Source organism: Entelurus aequoreus, linkage group LG27 (assembly GCF_033978785.1).
Source record: "Entelurus aequoreus isolate RoL-2023_Sb linkage group LG27, RoL_Eaeq_v1.1, whole genome shotgun sequence".
In the NCBI taxonomy this organism is placed as follows: domain Eukaryota; kingdom Metazoa; phylum Chordata; class Actinopteri; order Syngnathiformes; family Syngnathidae; genus Entelurus; species Entelurus aequoreus.
The window spans coordinates 5,355,227-5,368,447 of record NC_084757.1 but is presented as its reverse complement, the minus strand read 5'-3'; the positions used below and the strand labels follow the sequence as shown (position 1 = coordinate 5,368,447).

Sequence of the window (13,221 nt, the reverse complement as noted above, 5' to 3'; positions counted from 1 at the left end):
AAAACGTGTCAAATATAAGTTGTTTTTATTACTTTCAACGCTTAAATCTCAAGATCTACTTCAGATCTACCCGTCGATTATACGTTTTTATGATTTTTATAATGTTTCCTTATGTTTTGTAAGATAAGATATTGGAGGCTTAAATAGGTCAATAATTCATAACACGCCTGATTTTAATTCATTATTATTTTTTAACAATAACGGGTTTATAAAAATCTGATTTTTGAACAACAGTTTAAAAAATCTGATTCAAATTTTCAGGGATTCAAAAAGTGTCAAATATAAGTCATAGATCAAAAAAACGTTTTTATTTTCAACGCTTAAATCTCAAGATCTACTTCAGATCTACCCGTCGATTATAAGTTTTTATGATTTTTTTAATGTTTCCTTATGTTTTATAAAATAAGATATTGGAGGCTTAAATAGGTCAATAATTCATAACACGCCTGATTTTAATTAATTATTTTTTATTAATAATAACAGGGTTTTTTTTAAATGTGATTTTTGAACAATAACAGTTTAAAAATTCTGATTCAAATTTTCAGGGATTCAAAAAGTGTCAAATATAAGTCATAGATAAAAAATAAAAAAAATTATTTTCAACGCTTTAATCTCAAGATCTACTTCAGATCTACCCGTCGATTATACGTTTTTATGATTTTTATAATGTTTCCTTATGTTTTATAAGATAAGATATTGGAGGCTTAAATAAGTCAATAATTCATAACACGCCTGATTTTAATTCATTATTATTTTTTAATAATAACAGTTTTGTTTTTTTTAAATGTGATTTTTGAACAATAACAGTTTAAAAATTCTGATTCAAAAAGTGTCAAATATAAGTCATAGATTAAAAAAAAAAGTTTTATTTTCAACGCTTAAATCTTAAGATCTACTTTGGATCTACCCGTCCATTATACGTTTTTATGATTTTTTTAACGTTTCCTTATGTTTTATAAAATAAGATATTGGAGGCTTAAATAGGTCAATAATTCATAACACGCCTGATTTTAATTCATTATTATTTTCTAATAATAACAGTTTTTTTTTTAAATGTGATTTTTGAACAATAACAGTTTAAAAATTCTGATTCAAATTTTCAGGGATTCAAAAAGTGTCAAATATAAGTCATAGATCAAAAAAAAAAATTTTTTTAACTTTCAACGCTTAAATCTCAAGATCTATTTCAGATCTACCCGTCGATTATACGTTTTTATGATTTTTATAATGTTTCCTTATGTTTTATAAGATAAGATATTGGAGCCTTAAATAGGTCAATAATTCATAACACGCCTGATTTTAATTCATTATTATTTTTTAATAATAACAGTTTTTTTTTTTTTAAATGTGACTTTTGAACAATAACAGTTTAAAAATTCTGATTAAAATTTTCAGGGATTCAAAAAGTGTCAAATATAAGTCATAGATAAATAAATATATATATATTTTCAACGCTTAAATCTCAAGATCTACTTCGGATCTACCCGTCGATTATACGTTTTTATGATTTTTTTAATGTTTCCTTATGTTTTCTAAGATAAAATATTGGAGGCTTAAATAGATCAATAATTCATAACACGCCTGATTTTAATTAATTATTATTTTTTAATAATAACAGTTTGTTTTTTTTTTAAATGTGATTTTTGAACAATAACAGTTTAAAAATTCTGATTTCAAATGTTCAGGGATTCAAAAAGTGTCTAATATAAGTCATAGATCAAAAACATTTATTTTTTTTTACTTTCAACGCTTAAATCTCAAGATCTACTTCAGATCTACCCGTCGATTATAAGTTTTTATGATTTTTATAATGTTTCCTTATGTTTTATAAGATAAGATATTGGAGGCTTAATTAGGTCAATAATTCATAACACACCTGATTTTAATTTTTTTTTTTTTTTTTTTAACAATAACAGGTTTAAAAAAATCTGATTTTTGAACAACAGTTTAAAAAATCTGATTCAAATTTTCAGGGATTCAAAAAGTGTCAAATATAAGTCATAGATCAAAAAAACGTTTTTATTTTCAACGCTTAAATCTCAAGATCTACTTCCGATCTACCCGTCGATTATACGTTTTTATGATTTTTTTAACGTTTCCTTATGTTTTATAAAATAAGATATTGGAGGCTTAAATAGGTCAATAATTCATGACAATCCTGATTTTAATTCATTATTATTTTTTAATAATAACTGTTTTTTTTTTAAATGTGATTTTTGAACAATAACGGTTTAAAAATTCGGATTCAAATGTTCAGGGATTCAAAAAGTGTCAAATATAAGTCATAGATCAAAAAAATGTTTTTAAATTTTACTTTCAACGCTTAAATCTCAAGATCTACTTCAGATCTACCCGTCAATTATACGTTTTTATGATTTTTTTAATGTTTCCTTATGTTTTATAAGATAAGATATTGGAGGCTTAAATAGGTCAATCATTCATAACACACCTGATTTTAACACATTATTATTTTTAACAATAACAGTTTTTAAAAAAATGAGATTTTTGAACAGTACCAGTTTTAAAAATCTGATTCAAATGTTCAGGGATTCAAAAAGTGTCAAATATAAGTCATGGGTCAAAAAACTTTTTTTTTTTTACTTTCAACGCTTAAATCTCGAGATCTACTTCAGATCTACCCAACGATTGTACGTTTTTATGATTTTTTTTAATGTTTCCTTATGTTTTATAAAATAAGATATTGGAGGCTTAAATAGGTCAATAATTCATAACACGCCTGATTTTAATTCATTATTATTTTTTGAACAATGACAAAAACAATCATTTAATTGACTAGTTTAATAGTCAGACATTTGCATAAAGAAAACATTGTGTGGTCTCATGTTGATATTGAAAACGTGAACATGATCTGTTTCGGCACACTCGTTAACGATAAAAGAACATTTTGTGATTAATCTCGTGTTAACTACGGACAAAATGCGATTAATTGCGATGAAATATTTGAATGGTTTGACAGCCCGAGCTGATCGGTCATGCTCGGCCATCAAAGGATGCGACACGTCTTAGACCTTTGACTTCTCGCCTTGGCTGCCATCAAGTGGCTCAAAAAGGAGCGGCGTCAGAACCATCAGAACGTGGAGCAGCACCAGAGGAGCTGGGAAGGGTCTAGACCGAGTCCCCGAGACCACACAGTGGTCTTAGTGGAGCATCAATCTCTGAGGAAAGTCACAACCACTGACGGGTGACATGATCCAGCACAGACTCAAAAGCCACGTATGAAAACCACCTGGTTTCCCATCTGAGTGTGTGTGTGTGTGCGTGTGTGAGTGTGTGTGTGTTCTTGTATTTCCACCCTTCTTGAGACATGAAGAAGGAAAAGTATCTTCCATATGAGGAGGTGTGAACGAGTGATGACATAAATCAATAACATTGCATCTAATAGATAATGTCTCATTTGCACCCCTGCTGGTCAAAATGAGGATGGTCCCAAAAAGGAGGGATTTTTTTCAAATTGACTGTGTCACTTTTAAAAGTGCTCCCCCTCTGGTCAACATATGAAATAACAAGTGTGTGTAAGAAATTGAAATGTGCCCCCTTTGGCCAAAATGTATTTTAAAAAATATAAATAAATATGTATATAGAGACATACTGTAATAACTTGAAGTAAATAGTGAAGAATAAAAAACAATTACAAACAAAAAATAAAAAATAAAAATTAACTAAAAGCTTACCTTTTTTATATGTGCATAGTACGTATATATTATTAATGTTGTAAATACACATCTTTATATATCTAGAAAGGCTGGTCCTAAATAGGTAGGCATTTTTCTTAGGTCTCAAGAAGGTAAGAAATACAAGAATGTGTGTGTGTGTGTGTGTGTGTGTGTGTGTGTGTGTGTGTGTGTGTGTGTGTGTGTGTGTGTGTGTGTGTGTGTGTGTGTGTGTGTGTGTGTGTGTGTGTGTTCTTGTATTCATTCCATTTTGAGGGTGGTTCCCAAAAAGGAGGGATTTTTTTCAAATTGACTGTGTGTCGCTTTTAAAAGTGCTCCCTCTCTGGTCAACATATGAAATAACAAGTGTGTGTAAGAAATTGAAATGCGCCCCCTTTGGCCAAAATTAATTTTAAAAAATGTTTAAAAAATATGTATCTAGAGACATACTGTAATAACTTCAAGTAAATAATGAAGATTAAAAAACAATTACAAACAAAAACAAAAAATTTACTAAAAGCTTACATTTTTTTATATGTGCATAGTATGTATATATTATTAATGTTGTAAATACACATCTTTATATATCTAGAAAGGCTGGTCCTAAAGAGGGAGGCATTTTTTTCAGGTCTCAAGAAGGTAACCAATACAAAAATGTGTGTGTGTGTGTGTGTGTGTGTGTGTGTGTGTGTGTGTGTGTGTGTGTGTGTGTGTGTGTGTGTGTGTTTGTATTCCTACCATTTTGAGGGTGGTCCCAAAAAGGAGGGATTTTTTTTTAATTGACTGTGTGTCGCTTTTAAAAGTGCTCCCCTTCTGGACAACATATGAAATAACAAGTGTGTGTAAACATTCGAAGTGCTCCCCCTCTGGTCAACATATGTAATAACAAGTGTGTGTAAGAAATAGAAATGCGCCCCCCTTTGGCCAAAATGTTTTTTTTTAAAATAAATATATATATCTATCTATATATCTATATATATATTATTATTTTTTAACAATAACAGGTTTAAAAAAATCTGATTTTTGAACAACAGTTTAAAAAATCTGATTCAAATTTTCAGGAATTCAAAAAGTGTCGAATATAAGTCATAGATCAAAAAAACATTTTTATTTTCAACGCTTAAATCTCAAGATCTACTTCAGATTTACCCGTCCATTATAAGTTTTTATGATTTTTTAAATGTTTCCTTATGTTTTATAAGATACGATATTGGAGGCTTAATAATTCATAACACGCCTGATTTTAATTCATTATTATTTTTTAATAATAACAGTTTTTTTTTTAATATATATATATATATAGATATATATCTAGAGACATACTGTAATAACTTGAAGTAAATAATGAAGATTAAAAAACAATTACAAACAATTTATTTTTTTTAAATAACTAAAAGCTTACATTTTTATATGTGCATAGTATGTATATATTATTAATGTTGTAAATACACATCTTTATATATCTAGAAAGGCTGGTCCTAAAGAGGGAGGCATTTTTCTCAGCTCTCAAGAAGGTAACAAATACAAGAGTGTGTGTGTGTGTGTGTGTGTGTGTGTGTGTGTGTGTGTGTGTGTGTGTGTGTGTGTGTGTGTGTGTGTGTGTGTGTGTGTGTGTGTGTGTGTGTGTGTGTGTGACAGCTATGATTCTGTCCATGTGGGAGTTTGGATGCCAAGAACCACAACATGAGGGATGTGTGGACCCGACTCACTGGTTTGGACCGTCATCGCCCTGTACAAGTGTGTCTGGAGTCACATGACAGGCGTGATGCGGGGTTCAAAGATCGAGCTCAAAAATTAAATAAAATACAAAATAATTATTCAAATAAAAAATAAAAAATAGCCAGTTGTGCACTTTGGAATTGGACCAAAACTTTTTTAAGGTGAGCCCGCCTCCGCTCCAGGGCGAACTAGTACAAGGTGGGTATTTGGGCCACCTAGAGAGAAGTGAGGCTCCTGTGTTTGTGTGCACTGGCCCCTAGACCACACGTGTGTGTAGTGGCCCATAGACCACACGTGTGTGTAGTGGCCCCTAGACCACACGTGTGTGTAGTGGCCCCTAGACCACACGTGTGTGTAGTGGCCCCTAGACCACACGTGTGTGTAGTGGCCCCTAGACCACACGTGTGTGTAGTGGCCCCTAGACCACACGTGTGTGTAGTGGCCCCTAGACCACACGTGGGTGTAGTGGCCCCTAGACCACACATGTGTGTAGTGGCCCCTAGACCACACGTGTGTGTAGTGGCCCCTAGACCACACGTGTGTGTAGTGGCCCCTAGACCACACGTGTGTGTAGTGGCCCCTAGACCACACGTGTGTGTAGTGGCCCCTAGACCACACATGTGTGTAGTGGCCCCTAGACCACACGTGCGGGTCAAGGAGCTTCTTTTCATAGCAACCACCTGCTGCCAGGCTTTTTCTGGAACCTACTGTTGTTCAGGGCACCGAGTGAGCATTCCTCGCAAGCTTCCTCTTTGCTCACCTGCACGCCTTCCGCCATCGTGCCAGGATGGACATGCCCACATTTTGATTGTCCTTTGGCTGAAGCTGCTGAGGTGGATCCTCTTAAAGGTGACTTCCTGTCAGGCCGCAGGATCGTGCACACACAAAGCAGCCCCGTCCAAAGAGTACTTTTTATTTGATTTAACCAGGAAACAATCCCAATGAGATTAAAAACATCTTCTTTTTTTTAGCATAATAATATAACGGATATATAATTAACATAATTGGATATTACGAGTATGTGAAAGTTCCACTTTTACCATGTTTACTTCCACCGAGAGCTTTTTTCCCATCATGCTTTGTAATGGTTTTAAACAGGTGAATTATGAATTTTTTACGGCGTTTGGTCGTTTTTTTGTAATGTCCACCAAGTTCAGTGAGCAGGTTGTGTTGTGTGTGACCATGTCTTTTTGTATTTTGTGTTGGTTTGATTTTTTTTTTTTGCACCATGATTAGGGAAGGTTGTTCACCATGGACCATATAAGTAAATGCGGCGCATGTGTCAATTCACAGCATAATTAAAGGTCATTGACCTGAATGCAGTGAGCAGGTTGTGTTATGTGTGACCATGTCTGTTTATATTTTGTGTTGGTTTGATTATTTATTTATTTTTGCACCATGATTAGGGAAGGTTGTTCGCGTTGGGCCATATAAGTAAATGTGGCGCATGCATCAATTCACAGCATAATTAAAGGTCATTGACCTGAATGAAGTGAGCAGGTTGTGTTATGTGTGACCATGTCTGTTTATATTTTGTGTTGGTTTGATCTTTTTTTTTTTTGCACCATGATTAGGGAAGGTTGTTCACCATGGGCCATATAAGTAAATGTGGCGCATGTGTCAATTCACAGCATAATTAAAGGTCATTGACCTGAATGCAGTGAGCAGGTTGTGTTTAGTGTGAACATGTCTGTTTATATTTTGTGTTCGTTTGATCATTTATTTATTTTTGCACCATGATTAGGGAAGGTTGTTCGCGTTGGGCCATATAAGTAAATGCGGCGCATGCGTCAATTCACAGCATAATTAAAGGTCATTGACCTGAATTCAGTAAGCAGGTTGTGTTATGTGTGACCATGTCTGTTTATATTTTGTGTTGGTTTGATAATTATTTTTTTGCACCATGATTAGGGAAGGTTGTTCGCGTTGGGCCATATAAGTAAATGCGGCGCATGCGTCAATTCACAGCATAATTAAAGGTATTTGACCTGAATGCAGTGAGCAGGTTGTGTTATGTGTGACCATGTCTGTTTATATTTTGTGTTGGTTTGATCTTTTTTTTTTTTTGCACCATGATTAGGGAAGGTTGTTCACGTTGGCCATAAGTGAATGCGGCGCATGTGTCAATTCACAGCATAAATAAAGGTCATTGACCTGAATGCAGTGAGCAGGTTGTGTTATGTGTGACCATGTCTCTTTATATTTTGCGTTGGTTTGATGATTATTTTATTTGCACCATGATTAGGGAAGGTTGTTCACGTTGGGCCATATAAGTAAATGCGGCGCACGTGTCAATTCACAGCATAATTAAAGGTCATTGACTTGAATGAATACCGTCCAATAGGTGGTGACATAACTCATGATGTCTCGCGGGCCAAAGTAAGGACGTCGGCGGGCCGTACTTGGTCCGCGGGCCTTAGTTTGGACACCCCTGCTATGAAGCTAAGATGCTTTGCTCCAATAGCTTAGCATAAACTGACCTTATTTGTTTGGTTTTAGCATCATTAATCAGTAAAACAGTGGTTCTCAAACTTTTTTCACCAAGTACCGCCTCAGAATACACTTGGCTCTCCAAGTAGCACCATAATGACCAACATTAAAATACAGTAGCATAGTAGGCCTAAGTATTAATTAAAATGTTTTGTTTTACAAGTCATACCAAAGACTATAAAAATGGGAGCCATTACCTCCCTGCTTGGCACTCAGCATCAAGGGTTGGAATTGGGGGTTAAATCACCAAAAATGATTCCCGGGCGCGGCCACCGCTGCTGCCCACTGCTCCCCTCACCTCCCAGGGGGTGAACAAGGGGATGGGTCAAATGCAGAGGACAAATTTCACCACACACAGTGTGTGTGTGACTATCATTGGTACTATAACTTTAATTAAAAGATTTGATATTTTGGGCCACTGTAACATTACACACAGTTTGAACAGTCACACTGTGTTTGAACATAGGAAAATAAAACACTGTGCCTAAATAACTAATCAAATCTTTAGTGTATCAGAAGATGGAGCCCACGTACCAGTTTACTGACTTACATCATTCTTCTGTTGTTTGGATACTTTTACTTTTTTGTTGTTTTGGGTAATACTACACATTAGGGTATCGATCCAATACCAAGTAGAATACCAAGTAGTTGCAGGGGCAGTATCGGTCATACCAATGCTTGAAATGTTCAAGATGATTGAATTCTCATTTACAATAATAATCAAATACAATTTTACTTTAAATACGCAAATATATTTCCTGCACATAAGAGAAATGGTGTGTGTGGTGGTAATAATCCCAGTGTTTTCTTTCTTTTTTTATTTTATTGTGTTTATTTTAAGACATGTTATATTTTTATTTGAGTTTTATATTTTTATTTATGTATTTTATTATATATTTTTTTTTATCAATGCACACATGTTAAAAGTGCAATTTCAATGTTAATGTTGTGCATTTATTAGAAAAAAAAGACTGAAAAAACGTATTTTAACTATTTTCCCTAGAATATGCATTGAGGCTATAAAGTGTTTTATCCGATTACTCGATTAATCAACAAACAAATCCATAGACTACTCGATTACTGCACAATAGAGCGCACATAAGAGCAATAGTGTGTGTGGTGGCAATAATCCGAGTGTTTTCTTTCTTTTTTATTTTATTGTGTTTATTTTAAGAAATGTTGTTTAATTTTTTATTTGAGTTTTATAAAAAAAAAAAAAATTCTATCTTATTTCATTTTTTTATTATATATTTTCACCATTTTTTTTAATCAATGCACACATGTTAAAAGGGCAATTTCAATGTTAATGATGTGCATTTATTAGAAATAGAAGACTGAAAAAACGTATTTTAACTATTTTCCCTAGAATACGCATTGAGGCTATAAAGTGTTTTATCCGATTACTCGATTAATCAACAAATCAATAGATTACTCGATTACTGCACAATAGAGCGCACATAAGAACAATGGTGTGTGTGGTGGCAATAATCCGAGTGTTTTCTTTCTTTTTTATTTTATTGTGTTTATTTTAAGAAATTTTGTTTAATTTTTATTTGAGTTTTATGTATATATTTTTTTCTATTTTATTTCATTTTTTTTATTATATATTTCCACCATTTTTTTAAATCAATGCACACATGTTAAAAGTGCAATTTCAATGTTAATGATGTGCATTTATTAGAAATAGAAGACTGAAAAAACGTATTTTAACTATTTTCCCTAAAATACGTATTGAGGCTGTAAAGTGTTTTATCCGATTACTCGATTAATCGAACAAACAAATCCATAGATTACTCGATTACTGCACAATAGAGCGCACATAAGAGCAATAGTGTGTGTGGCGGCAATAATCCGAGTGTTTTCTTTCTTTTTTATTTTATTGTGTTTATTTTAAGAAATTTTGTTTAATTTTTTATTTGAGTTTTATAAATATTTTTTTTTCTATCTTATTTCATTTTTTTATTATATATTTTCACCATTTTTTTAAATCAATGCACACATGTTAAAAGTGCAATTTCAATGTTAATGATGTGCATTTATTAGAAAAAGAAGACTGAAAAAACTTATTTTAACTATTTTCCCTAGAATATGCATCAAAGCTATAAAGTGTTTTATCCGATTACTCGATTAATCGAGCAAACAAATCCATAGATTACTCGATTACTGCACAATAGAGCGCACATAAGAGCAATAGTGTGGGTGGTGGCAATAATCCGAGTGTTTTCTTTCTTTTTTATTTTATTGTGTTTATTTTAAGAAATTTTGTTTAATTTTTATTTGAGTTTTATGTATATATTTTTTTGTATTTTATTTCATTTTTTTATTATATATTTTCACCATTTTTTTTTCAATCAATGCACACATGTTAAAAGTGCAATTTCAATGTTAATGATGTGCATTTATTAGAAATAGAAGACTGAAAAAACTTATTTTAACTATTTTACCTAGAATACGCATTGAGGCTATAAAGTGTTTTATCCGATTACTCGATTAATCGAACAAACAAATCAATAGATTACTCGATTACTGCACAATAGAGCGCACATAAGAGCAATGGTGTGTGTGGTGGCAATAATCCGAGTGTTTTCTTTCTTTTTTATTTTATTGTGTTTATTTTAAGAAATTTTGTTTAATTTTTTATTTGAGTTTTATATATATATATATATATATATATATATATATTTCTATTTTTATGTATTTTATTATATATTTTTATTAGGGTTTTTTTAAATGATGCACACATGTTAAAAGTGCAATTTCAATGTTAATGATGTGCATTTATTAGAAATAGAAGACTGAAAAAACGTATTTTAACTATTTTCCCTAAAATACGTATTGAGGCTGTAAAGTGTTTTATCCGATTACTCGATTAATCGAACAAACAAATCCATAGATTACTCGATTACTGCACAATAGAGCGCACATAAGAGCAATAGTGTGTGTGGTGGCAATAATCCGAGTGTTTTCTTTCTTTTTTATTTTATTGTGTTTATTTTAAGAAATTTTGTTTAATTTTTTATTTGAGTTTTATAAATATTTTTTTTTCTATCTTATTTCATTTTTTTATTATATATTTTCACAATTTTTTTAAATCAATGCACACATGTTAAAAGTGCAATTTCAATGTTAATGATGTGCATTTATTAGAAAAAGAAGACTGAAAAAACTTATTTTAACTATTTTCCCTAGAATATGCATCGAGGCTATAAAGTGTTTTATCCGATTACTCGATTAATCGAACAAACAAATCAATAGATTACTCGATTACTGCATAATAGAGCGCACATAAGAGCAATAGTGTGTGTGGCGGCAATAATCCGAGTGTTTTCTTTCTTTTTTATTTTACTGTGTTTATTTTAAGATATTGTGTTTAATTTTTTATTTGAGTTTTATATATTTATTTTTCTATTTTATTTCATTTTTTTATTATATATTTTCACCATTTTTTTTTTCAATCAATGCACACATGTTAAAAGTGCAATTTCAATGTTAATGATGTGCATTTATTAGAAATAGAAGACTGAAAAAACTTATTTTAACTATTTTCCCTAGAATATGCATCGAGGCTATAAAGTGTTTTATCCGATTACTCGATTAATCGAACAAACAAATCAATAGATCACTCGATTACTGCACAATAGAGCGCACATAAGAGAAATGGTGTGTGTGGTGGCAATAATCCGAGTGTTTTCTTTTTATTTTATTTTATTGTGTTTATTTTAAGAAATGTTGTTTAATTTTTTATTTGAGTTTTATATATTTCTTATTTTCTATTTTATTTCATTTTTTTATCATATATTTTCACCATTTTTTTTTTTCAATCAATGCACACATGTTAAAAGTGCAATTTCAATGTTAATGATGTGCATTTATTAGAAATAGAAGACTGAAAAAACTTATTTTAACTATTTTCCCTAGAATATGCATTGAGGCTATAAAGTGTTTTATCCGATTACTCGATTAATCAACAAATCAATAGATTACTCGATTACTGCACAATAGAGCGCACATAAGAGCAATAGTGTGTGTGGTGGCAATAATCCGAGTGTTTTCTTTCTTTTTTGTTTTATTGTGTTTATTTTAAGAAATGTTGTTAATTTTGTTATTAGAGTTTTATGATTTTTTATTTATTTCTATTTTATTTATTTTATTATATATTTCATCATATTTTTCAATAAATGCACACATGTTAAAAGTGCAATTTCAATGTTAATGTTGTGCATTTATTAGAAAAAAAAAGACTGAAAAAACGTATTTCAACTATTTCTCCTAGAATACGCATCGAGGCTATAAAGTGTTTTATCCGATTACTCGATTAATCGAACAATAAAAAAAGGTACCCACCCCTAGTCATGAAGGCTGAATGGCGAATATATGGCATTCACTGGATTTAAAGATGTGCTTATAGCGCCCTCTGTTGCTTTGGCATGCATCAACATTACAAAAGTTATGGGAAGATGTCTTGGGTCCTCAAAATAGCCGAGTTGGCATCACTACGCTTCCACCTGTGCTTGAGCTAACGAGCGTGCACGTGCCAACTTAACTGCAGGCCACCAGGTGGCTCTGGTGAGGTGTTTTTAGGTACACACCTCAGAGTGATATGTGTTACAGTTAGCATTTTAGCATGTTAACATTAGCATGATAGCTTTTTTGCTAATTTAGCAGGTGTACACCTCAGTCATATTTTAGGACTCGATACATGCTAACATTAGCATGCCAGCATTTTACAAACAATATTTTAGGTACACACCTCAGAGTGATATGTGTTACAGTTAGCATTTTAGCATGTTAACATTAGCATGCTAGCTTTTTTGCTAATTTAGCAGGTGTACACCTCAGTCATATTTTAGGACTTGATACATGCTAACATTAGCATGCCAGCATTTTACAAACAATATTTTAGGTACACACCTCAGAGTGATATGTGTTACAGTTAGCATTTTAGCATGTTAACATTAGCATGCTAGCTTTTTTGCTAATTTAGCAGGTGTACACCTCAGTCATATTTTAGGACTTGATACATGCTAACATTAGCATGCCAGCATTTTTCAAACAATATTTTAGGTACACACCTCAGAGTGATATGTGTTACAGTTAGCATTTTAGCATGTTAACATTAGCATGCTAGCTTTTTTGCTAATTTAGCAGGTGTACACCTCAGTCATATTTTAGGACTCGATACATGCTAACATTAGCATGCCAGCATTTTTCAAACATCTTTTTAGGTACACACCTCAGAGTGTTATGTGTTACAGTTAGCATTTTAGCATGTTAACATTAGCATGCTAGCTTTTTTGCTAATTTAGCAGGTGTACACCTCAGTGATATTTTAGGACTTGAT

General features: G+C 32.1%; 1 protein-coding gene across 1 annotated transcript in view; it reads right to left on the bottom strand.

Moving 5' to 3' along the window:
• LOC133644232 (artemin) overlaps positions 1-13,221 on the bottom strand; it is a 66,831-nt gene that overhangs the window by 41,952 nt on the left and 11,658 nt on the right. The gene's annotated exons all lie outside the window — the stretch shown is intronic.